Source organism: Pituophis catenifer, unplaced genomic scaffold (genome assembly GCF_029215685.1).
Source record: "Pituophis catenifer annectens isolate HBS135680 unplaced genomic scaffold, rPitCat1.0.hap2 SCAF_4, whole genome shotgun sequence".
Lineage (NCBI taxonomy): Eukaryota > Metazoa > Chordata > Lepidosauria > Squamata > Colubridae > Pituophis > Pituophis catenifer.
The window spans coordinates 51,356,018-51,368,204 of record NW_027256884.1 but is presented as its reverse complement, the minus strand read 5'-3'; positions in this window follow the sequence as shown (position 1 = coordinate 51,368,204).

Below are 12,187 nucleotides of genomic sequence, written 5' to 3'. Positions count from 1 at the left end.
CTCTTAGAATTATTTGTTAAAGTGGCAAATAAATACTTAGAGAAAAATCCCAGATCTGAAAGAAAGGAATTAAGGGGAGAAAAGTAAAAAAACTTTTAAAACATTTTAAAACATTTTTGGAAAGGCATTTTAAAGTGCTGGAACTATTTACTTAATAACTTACTTTGCTTCCATAAATCGAATTAAAATAGGATTAAATACTTGTGAGATCTGAGACTATGCTAAAACCTAAACTGAGGGCACTACCTACTGATGAATGGAAAATATACCTTACCCTTACAAGTCTGGGGAAATTCCTGATAAGAGAAATAAACAACATTTATCTGGAGGACTGTGGTGATACCTACTGTTCTATATTTATCTACTTTATGACTACTGGAGGGTCAACTGTGAGAACAAGGAAGATAACTAAGTAAAGTGAGTTTTGAATGTTAAGATATATGACTATACCTATAGAGTGGATATAAGGAGATATTTGGAAAGTTTTCTGGACTATCTAAATGGAACTGATTGAATAATCCTGGGATATAAAGAATTATGATTATTGTACTCTCTGAGGAGCAATGTTAGGCCTGAATATATGGTTTTTGGACTATTGAGCAAGAATGAGACTTACTAAAATAAGACGAGATGCTCCACCAGGGGAAAATGAGTGGAATTTTAAAAGAAATTACATTGATGTTCCAAAGTATCAATGACACTGTGACAAAAAACTACATGGAGATAAAGAACCTAATGCATAGCATAGATGGGAAAATGGAAAATATTCTACAAGGGACAATGTTGTTACTGTTAGAGAACCAGGGGGTGCAACTGCAAAGCAACTAAAACAAAAGTGGAAAACTTGGACAACTGCAGAAAATCGAGAAATTATCAAATATTATTACCAGGCAGAACCAACAGCCAGGGGATTTCAAAAAAGAATGATGAAACTGTGGAAGGAAAAACACCCGGAAAGTGACATAACTGAACAAAGATTAATGGATCAAGGACACTTCATCGTCGGTAATGAAGTTTTCACAGATGTGAAAATGGAACATCTAGAAATATTGGCTAAAAAGAAAATAACAAGTAATGATGAACAGACTAAAGAAATTGTTCCAACACCTGAACAAACTGACCAACCAGTGGAAGAAACCAACATACAGGATGGAAATCTTCCTGTGCAACAACTTGAAAGTGTAGAGCTAAGTGATCTAGCAAAAATGCTGAAAGAAAATATTGAAACCCACATCAAAGAAAACATAGAAAGAAAAAGACTACCTACCATTTGTGAAGTGCATAGCAAACAAGTGAAAGATCTACTAACTGCTGTGAACAGCATTTTAACGTCCATCTCATCCAGCACACCATATGAAACCAACCAGCTAATGTATAACACAGCCGCCATTATAACTGCAGAACTGGGTTATAAAATGCCAAAAAAGAAACCCACTGGAACACCAAAGTGGAAAATTCAACTTGAAAATAAAATAAAAAAAACTTCAAGGGGATGTCAGCAATCAGAAGTACTTGAAAGAAGGGAAACTAAGTAACAAAAAGCTGAAAAATAGTTTACACAATAAATAGAACCTGGAGGAAAAAACAATAACTCAAAAAGGCTCAAGGTTGACTCTCCCTTCCTTTCTTTCTAAGGTAAGTAAATTGAGGACCCAGTTTGTGGGGGCAATAAGCTGACTTTGTATAAATATACAAAAGTATGAAGGCTATTGCTTAACGCATTGTAAGCCGCCCTGAGTCCCCGGAGAAGGGCGGCATATAAATCAAATTAAAAAAAAACAAAACAGAAATCATGGAAGAACTAAAACAACGAGTAATAGCAACAGCAAAGAAAATTGAAAGACGCAAAGAACGAATTAAACAATATCGTGAAAATGTCCAGTTCAGAAGAAACCAACATCTCTTCTACTGGTCCCTTGATGAAAATCGAGTCCAAACTAATGTTCACCCATGTAAAGAAAAAACGTTGAACTTTTGGAAAGAACTGTGGGGAAACCTATTGGAACACAACAAAACTGCCTCCTGGATCAAAAATATTTAACAACAAACAACACGAAACAAAATGGAAAATATTGTAATAACAACTGACATAGTTGCAAAACAATCAAAGGAGGTCAAGAACTGGAATGCACCTGGCCTGGACGAACTGCATGGATACTGGCTAAAACACCTGACCAGCCTCCATCATCGCATGGCCACTCAATTTGATCAAATGCTTCAAAATGCAACAAGCGAAGAATGGTTAACAGCTGGTCGAACATACTTGATAATGAAAGATCCAAAAAAGGGCACACAGCCAAGCAACTATCGCCCAATTATTGTCTGCCAACAATGTTCAAACATTTTACAAGAATACTGGCAAATTCAGTATTCAATCATCTGATGGAAAACAATTTGTATCCAGTAGAACAAAAAGGAAATTATAAAAAATCAAGAGGAACAAAAGATCACCTGCTACTTCCGGTTGGCGCCACCCTTTCAAGACTGCCAGCCCCACCACCCGTAAAGAGCCGCCTCTACAGCTGAGAGGCAGCTTGAAAAACTCCAGAGCCCCCTGAGAAGTCCCCAGACTGTTTTCTTTGCTTCTGGGGAGGAAGCAGGGCGAGGCTCCCTATCCAGCTCGCCGAGGCTCCGGACTCCGGGTGCAACTCTGCATTTAGCAGAGCCAGACGACGCGACCAGCATAACGAGCGAAAACTAAGAGAATTTCTAAAAACAAGCAGGGTGGAATCTGGACTCGAAATTTAAACTGCAAGTATTTTGATTAGCCCTGTGAATGAATTTAATAACTGAGAGAAAGTAAAAACTTGTTAAAATGGCGTCCGGCTTTAGCAATAAGGAAAGCTGAAAGTGAAAGTGGATTTGCTTCAATGTCTATTGCGTTACAAAGTAACGAAAAGTAACAGCGCTGGCCAGAAGAAAAGGGAAAAGTTCTTTTAAAAGTGATTTGATCTGTTCCCTCTCCTTTGGGACTTGACTAAAGCTGGGGAAATCTTTGAAAGGATTTTGTGGTGGAAAGGGAGGGAGGACCTCTTTCTTAGAAAGAATCAGTCTGCATGGAAGAATGGCTTCAAAGCAGACAAAGCCAGCTAAAGTGGCAGGGGGGGGGCTCCCCCACTCATAAGCCACAAGAGCAGCCTTTAAGCTTGCAGACACAGAGCCAAACACAAGAGACTGGGTTTAAAGACTTGAAGGAATTTATTGCTGTGGCTCTGAGGGACCAAAATAAAGTTTTGGATCAGAAATTTGAAAAATCTCAGCAGGAATTTAAGGAGGTGGTTCAAGAAAAGTATGACAAGATGAAACGGGACATATTGACAGTTATGACTGGATTGTCAGAAGTAGTGGTCCAGATTGATAAAAAAGTGGAACAACTTAGTTCAGAAGTGGAATCCAAAATGAAGGAAGCTGATCATAAAATTTCTGATGTTGACAATAAAACGCAAAGGATTGAAAATGAAGTGACAATGATGCAATTTAGATTTATGGAGTTTGCTATAAGACTCAGAGGCATGAAAGAAAATAACAGAGAGGACTTGAGAAGGGTTTGTGCTGATGCTCTTGCTGTAATGTTAAAGGTTGATCCTGAGGAGATTTTGTGCAAGATTGATAAGATCTATAGAGTGAATTCTTGGGTGGCAAGGCAAAGGCAATTGCCTAGAGATGTGGTGATCTATTTTACAGATAGAAAAATAAGAAATGATATTTTACAAAAGTCTTTTGTTTCTACTATTCAAGTGGATGGAAGAGAGGTTGGGATCTACAAAGAATTGCCACCTAAGATGCTAAGAGATAGAAAAGATTTTGGTTTTTTGGTGACTGAATTAAAGAAACAACAAATTCCATTTAGATGGGATGCTCCAGTTGGCATAATATTGAGGTATCAAGGAGAGAGATATCGATTAAATACTGTTGAAAAAGCAGAAGAATTTTACTTTAATGTTCTTAAAGCTGGCACAACATCTCCACACACATCTTCAGTGTTACGTATAGAGGAGGGTGAGAAAGAGAAGCAACTAGAACAAGAGTTTGAAGAGCAGCGGAAACAGATGGAGATGGAGGCAATGGAAACTCAAGGAGCAACAGGGGGTTTTTTAGATCAACCGCTGCTGGATCTTCCTTTAGGGCCTATAGGTGAACCACCTAAAAATACAAGAGAAGTGGCAGCGGACCTTGACTTGATGTTGCACAATGCTAAAGACCAGTGTATAACTCGAGCAGCTTACAAACAAATGGTAGAGAAACAACAACAGCAGAGGTCAAAGCCACCACAAGATAAGCAGGGAGTTAATGGCAAAGCACAATCCGAAGCCATGGGATTCGGCTTAGCTCCTAAGCCGAAGACTGCTAGTTTGGAACAAAAGCTTCAGCAAATGTTCTTAACACTTCAGGACACTACAAATGACAATTAAGTTTTTATCTTGGAATGTGAACGGATTGAACTCACCACAGAAAAGAAGAAAGATATTTCATTATTTGAGACAATTCAATAATGATGTTATTTGCTTACAAGAAACTCATATTAGAATACAAGATCAAAAATACTTGATAAATTCTAGATTAGGAGCACATTTTATAGCCTCAAACTTGGAGAAAAAGAATGGCATAGTGATTTATATAAATAAAAGATTGCCAGCAAAAATCATAGAAGCAGATGATTGTGGAAGATATATAGCAATTGAACTTTTTACAGATAATGGGCCAACTTTGGTGATTGGAATTTATGCTCCTAATCAGCAACAAGAAAATTTTTATAAAATATTATACTCTAAAATATTACAATGGGATTATAGATCTATTTTACTTATGGGAGACTGGAATGGAGTAATAGATTCTAAAAAAGATAAAAAGAGTTTGGCAAAGTCATGTGTTAAACTACCACAGATCCTTTTTGATATGAAAGAAGATTTGGAACTGAAAGATATATGGAGAGTGCATAACCCAAAAGAACTGGACTTTACTTTTTTTTCAGATAGACATAGATCCTTCTCTAGGATCGACTTTATTCTACTTACGGCTGACTTACTTTTAAAAACAAAGAAAACAAAGATATTTCCAAGGACTTTATCTGACCATAGCCCAGTATGGATAGAAATAGAAATGGGAAAGAATGAGAGAAGATCGTGGAGAGTAAATGAAAACTTGTTTAGATATGAAAAGAATGTAAATGAACTTAAAAAACAAATGAAGGAATTTTTTGAAATGAACTTGAATAAGGGTACCCCTATTGAAATTCTTTGGGATGTGAGTAAGGCGTATATGCGGGGGGTACTGATTTATATGAATTCTAAACATAAATCAAATCGACAAAGAAAAAGATTAGAACTGGAAGGGGAGATAAAGAAAAAAGAGCAGTTGCTTATAAAAAATCCAGCAGATGAAAAATTACAAGGAATTATAAAACTTTTGAAAGATCAATTTCAAATGCTTACAGCGGAACAAGCAGCAACTAATTTACAATTTGCAAAACATAATACATTTTGCAATGCTAACAAACCGGGCAGGTGGTTGGCTTATACACTGAGGAAGCAGCAGAGTACTCGGACTATTGGTAGTATTGAGTATGGAGGGAAGGAAGTGTTTCAACAAAGATTAATCAAAGAAGCCTTCTTAGATTATTATACTAAATTATATGCTAAAGATGATATACAGAATGAACTTATAAATAAATATCTAGAAGAAAAGAGAGTTATAAAAATTTCTAGTGTTCAAAAGGAAAGAACGAGTCTACCAATAACAGTTGAGAAGATTATTGTTGCTATTAAACAACTGAAAACAGCTAAAGCTCCAGGAACGGATGGTTTAACTGCGGTGTATTATAAAACTCTACAAGCAGAAATGATTGAACATCTTAAAGACTTATTTTGTAGTATACAACAAGGGGGGAAAATACCCCCTTCATGGAAAGCAGCTTTTGTCTCTTTGATACCGAAAGAGGAAGCAGGTTCTACAAAACCGGAAAATTTTAGACCAATATCTCTCCTGAATACGGACTATAACATTTTTGTGAAAGTATTAGCCAACAGACTAATGCCAGTTATTCAAGAGGTGATTCATTATGATCAAGCAGGATTTATATAAGGCAGATATATGAAGGATAATGTGAGGCAAATTATAGATTTATTGGAATATCTTGAGAAGAATAAACAGATCTCTGCAGTGCTGGTGTTTTTGGATGCGGAGAAGGCCTTTGATCGAGTAAATTGGAACTTTCTATTAAAGACTTTAAAAAAATGGATTTTGGGGATCAGTTTGTACAGGCGGTTTCAGCAATCTATCAAGAGCAAACAGCACAAATTATCATTAATGGAAGCTTAACTACAAATTTCAGTATAGAAAAAGGTACAAGACAAGGTTGTCCGTTATCCCCGTTGTTGTTTATTTTAACTCTAGAAGTCTTGTTGAATACAATACGGGACTCGAGTACATTGAAGGGAATAGTGATAAGGCAAGAGGATTACAGAACAAGGGCATTTGCAGATGATCTGGTTGTTACCCTAACACGGCCAATGGAATCAATAATTCAGATGAAAGACATTATAGAAGAATATGGTATGGTATCAGGATTTAGACTGAATCAGAAAAAAACTAAGATGACAGTTAAAAATATGACAATTGATCAAAAGAAGGAATTGGAAAGGAAGGCAGGCTTTGAAATAGTACCAAAGGTGAGATATCTAGGAGTTCAAGTTGCAGATTCAAATATAAAATTGTTCCAAAATAATTATGAGGTGTTGTGGCGAAAGGTATAAAAGGATATGGAAACTTGGAAAAAACTGCAGCTGTCTCTACTTGGAAGAATAGCAGCAGTTAAAATGAATGTTCTACCTAGATTTTTATTTTTGTTTCAAATGATTCCGGTGCTTAAAAGTGATAAACAGTTGACGGAATGGCAAAAAGGAATGAATAAGTTTGTTTGGAATGAGAAAAAGCCAAGAGTGAAACTGAAAATTATGCAAGATGTTCGTGAAAGGGGTGGTCACTTGCTTGTGTCAACGCTGCTGCTTCATAGTACAGTCGCAGGTTTGGAAGTTTAAGACTGGAACATTGAATATAGAGAGTTATGACCTCGAATTTGGTTGGCATGCATATCTATTTTATGATAACAAGGTGGATAAAGTATTCAACAGCCATATGCTTAGAAACTCCTTGATGAGAGTATGGAAGAAGCACCGGCTCAAATGGGATTATAAAATACCGTTGTGGTTGGATCTTGGTCACATTATACGGAATATAAATATAAAGTCACTTGGGGGGGGGTTATATAAAGAAGTACTTTTTTGTGATGGGGCAGATTGCAATTAAAGACATTAAACACACTGTTGGAAGAAGGGATTAACTTAACTTGGTTACAGTATAATCAACTTCAATTGAGATGGAGAGAAGATCAAAAAATTAGATTAATGTTGCATGAAGAAGAATTGGTTAGACAGATAAAAGAGAAAGGCCCAATGCATATTAAGAGGGTTTATAATGTTTTATTAGAAAGAGACTCAGAAAATGAATTGGTTAAAGATTGTATGATAAAATGGGCGCAAAATTTTGCAGAACCAGTTATGATGGAAACGTGGGAAAAAATATGGGTTCAGAACGTTAAATTTACACAGTCGCAGAATTTGAGGGAAAATTTTTATAAAATGTTTTATAGGTGGCATTTAGATCCTAAGAAATTGTCGTGCATGTATCCTAATGTTCAACCAAAATGTTGGAGATGTGACTGCTTAGATGCTACATATTATCATTTATGGTGGACCTGCAAGAAAGCAAAGGCTTTTTGGATAAAAATTTGGTGGGTTATGCAAAATGTTTTGAAGAAAAAAATTCAATTTTCTCCTCAATTGTTTTTACTGGGTATAGTTAAGGGCTTTTCAGTGGATGAAACAAAATTGATATTGTATATGGTGACAGCAGCTAGGTTGCTGATTGGTCAATATTGGAAAAGGGATGCTATGCCTACAATTCAAGAATGGACTTTGAAGATGGCCAGTTTTGCAGAAATGGCGAAGATATCAGCATACTTAAAAGACCGGACTCAAGAGACTTATGCATGGGAGTGGAAGAAATGGATAGATTATATGCAGAATAAATATCAAACTAGGAAGTACCAGATAGCTTTTAACTGAATGTTGTGCAGAAATGTATAGTATATAGGGGGTAAAATAGCTTATTGTTATGTAGAAATGTATAGTACACAGGGGGGAGAACAGAAGGGTGGTAAAGTATGATATAATATAATGTGGATGGATTTCACCTTGGGGAAATCATGGGAGGAGGGGAGGGTTAGGGAGGGTTAGGGAGGGAATGGGAGGGAGTGGGAAAATTTGTATTTGTAAAACTTTTTCAATAAAAAAAAAAAGATCACCTGCTCATTGACAAAATGGTACTAAAAAATGCAAAACAAAGAAAAACTAATTTAAATATGGCATGGATTGATTACAAGAAGGCATTTGACTCATTACCCCAGAGCTGGATTAACACCTGTCTGGAAAACTTTGGAATCAGCAAAAATATTTGTACACGTTTGAAAGCAAATATGCAAAAATGGAAAACAGTTCTAACAGCAAATGGGGAGAACATTGGTGAAGTCAACATCAGACGCGGAATCTTCCAGGGGGACTCACTTTCACCACTACTGTTCAACATCGCATTAATTCCACTGACAATAATCCTACAAAACACAAAACTGGGATACCAAATCTCAAGCCAACGTGGCAAGATAAACCATCTACTATACATAGATGACTTAAAAATGTATATAAAAAGCCCCACTGAACTTAAATCAATACTCAACACAGTTCAACTGTTAAGCAGCGACATCAAAATGAACTTTGGACTTGAAAAATGTGCTATATTATCCATGCAGCAAGGAAAAATGGAAAAAATAGAAGGAACAGAACTGGGAAATGGAAATACATAGTAAAAGCATTAGCAAAGGGTGATGGTTACAAATACCTAGGCATATTGGAAGCAGATAACATCTTGAATGGAAAAGTCAAAGAATTAATGCAAAAGGAATACATCAGGAGGGTCTGCAAAAAATTAAAATCAAAGCTGAATACTGGAAACATAATTAAAGCCATTAATATGTGGGCAGTTCCAGTGATATGCTACTCAGCTAGAATCATCAACTGGACTTTGGCTGAACTGGAAAACTTGGACTGGAAAACACGCAAACTTTTGAATATGTACAATGTTTTACATCCACAAAGTGACATCGACAGGTGGGCAGAGGACTATTGCAAATCCATTAAACCGTAGAAGAAGAAAAACGAAGTTTGAATGATTATGTGAATGATTATGTCATTATGATTATGTGAATGATTATGCTGCAGGATGTGAAAATGGAGAACATTATAAAAACAACAGAAAGAAAGGCAGAATATAAGGACAAACAGCTGGATGACAGATTAAATAGATGGAAAACCAAAGCTTTGCATGGACAGCACTTGAAAAACATTGAAGGAAGATGTGATGACAACTTTACATGGGCATGGCTTAAGATGGGAACCATCAAAAAAGAAACGGAAGGTTTAATACTGGCTGCTCAAGAACAAGCACCACAAACTAATGCCATGAAAGCAAAAATACAAAAATCCACCAACAATCCAAACTGCCAACTTTGCAACAATAAAGTTGAAACTGTTTCACATTTAATATGTGAATGCAGCAAAATCGCACAAACTGATTACAAAGCTAGACACGTCCGAGTTGCTAAATTAATCCACTGGTCATTATATAAAAAATACGACTTTCTTGTATCCAAAAAGTCATGGGAACATAAAGTGGAAAAAGTTATAGAAAATGAGAAGGTGAAGATCTTGTGGGACTTTCAAATACAGACAGATCGTCATTTGGAACACAACACCAGATATCACAGTTGTCGAAAACCGAAACATACAATTTATTGACATCGTAGTATCAAGAGATGCCAGAATCGAAAAAAAAGAACTGGAAAAAATCATGAAATATTGCAACCTAGCCATCGAAACTACACAGCTATGGATAAAACATGTAACAGTGATACCCATTGTCATTGGGGCACTTGGTACCATGTCCAAAAATTTTATAACATACATCAGCAAATTGCAGTTTCCTGCAATAACACCAGCAGAACTGCAAAAAACTGTGCTACTTGGGACATCGTACATCTTAAGAAGGTACTTGGTTGATACCTAGGATGCTGGCAGCAACCCATATTAACCATTAGTACCAGTCAATGGTATTTGTGATGCATTTTTTAATGTTCAGTTGACTGATTTTCATATTTAATGAATAAAGATAATAATAATAAAAGATTTCCGCCACCTGGCCAGCCACTTGGGAGACTGGCCTGAATGCTTGCTGATCTATCGTTTCTGAGAGGGACTGAATAAGGAACTGTACCAGAATTGCCTACTCCAGGGGAGTGCTGCACAACCTGTGAGTGTAGTATTGTGTGGCCACCAAGGTAGAGATTGACCTGTTGGAGTTCCATGAGCACACTGGGAATCTCATCACCCCACAGAAAAGCTGAGAGCCTGAACCCACATGGAGTTTATTCGATTTATTGTGGTCCCTAGGATGACAGCGGCCATGGTCTTAGGCCTGGCATGGTAGAAAAATGGAGCCAATCTGTTGATTAGGATAGAGACAAGTGGTGGATGCGGAGGAAAGTAACCAACCATCAGACTTAGTGAAAGTGCTAAGAAGCCTCAATGCATCTATGGTTAAAAAAGTAAAGGACTTATTCTCTAAACAAGCCCATTTTGTTATTGTTTTTATTTATTTATTTTGTCAAGTATGTATTAGATAATATACTATATATCAGTATAAGCATGAATTGAATACATAAAATGAATACAAATAAAGGGAACATTTTATTTTATTTTATTTTATTATTATATTATATTTTATTTTATTATTATTTTATTTTATTTTATTTTATTATTTTATTTTATTTTATTTTATTTTATTTTATTTTATTTTATTTTATTATTTTATTTTATTATTTTATTTTATTTTATTTTATTTCAAATTTATATACCGCACCTTCTCCCAAGAGACTCAGGGCAGTGTACAGCCAGATAAAAACATACAATACAAACATTAAGAACAATTAAAAGAATATATATTAATTTGGCCCCAGTTTAAAATGACAAACCAATTAAAAATTTAAAATTTAAAAATATGTTAAGCCAGCCCGGCTTGATGAAAAAAGAAAGTTTTAAGGGCACGGCGGAAGGCACCGAGGTCTTGGATTCTCCTTATCTCAGGGGGCAGCTGGTTCCATAGGGTAGGTGCCCCCACAGAGAAGGCCCTCCCCCTGGGGGTCACCAGCCTACATTGTTTGGCTGATGGCACCCCGAGGAGGCCCTCTCTGTGGGAGCGCACGGGTCGATGGGAGGTTGTCGGTAGCAGCAGGCGGTCTTGAAGATAACTAGGTCCTAAGCCATGGAGTGCTTTAAAGGTGGTAACCAAAACCTTGAAGCGCACCCGGAAGACCACTGGGAGCCAGTGCAGCTCGCGCAGGAGCGGTGTTATGTGGGAGCGCCATGCAACTTCCGTAATTACCCGCACGGCCACATTGTGGACCAGTTGGAGCCTCCTGGTGTTCTTCAAGGGGAGCCCCATGAAGGGAGCGTTGCTGTAGTCCAGGCGAGAGGTGACGAGGGCATGAGTGACTGTGCACATGGAATCCCGATCAAGAAAGGGTCACAACTGACGAATCAGGCGAACCTGACAAAAGGTCCCCCTGGCTACAGCCATCAGATGTTCCTCCAAGGACAGCTGTGTATCCAGGAGGACTCCCAGATTGTGCGCCCTCTCCAAGGGGGCCAAAGACTCGGCCCCAATAGTCAGCGATGGAGTCAGCTGACTATATCAGGATGCCGGGAACCACAGCCACTCAGTCTTGGAAGGGTTGAGGTTGAGCCTGTTCCTCCCCATCCAGATCCACACAGCCTCCAGGCACTGAGACATCACTTCAAGGGCATCGTTGGGGTGGCCTGGGGTGGAGATGTACAGCTGGGTGTCATCAGCGTACTGGTGGTACTTCACCCCAAAGCCACAGATGATCTCACCCAGCGGCTTCACATAAATGTTGAACAAAAGGACCGACCGAGAGGACCGACCCCTGAGGCACTCCACAGATGAGAGGCCTCGAGGTTGACCTCTGCCCCCCTGCCAACACAAACTGTGACCGGTCAGA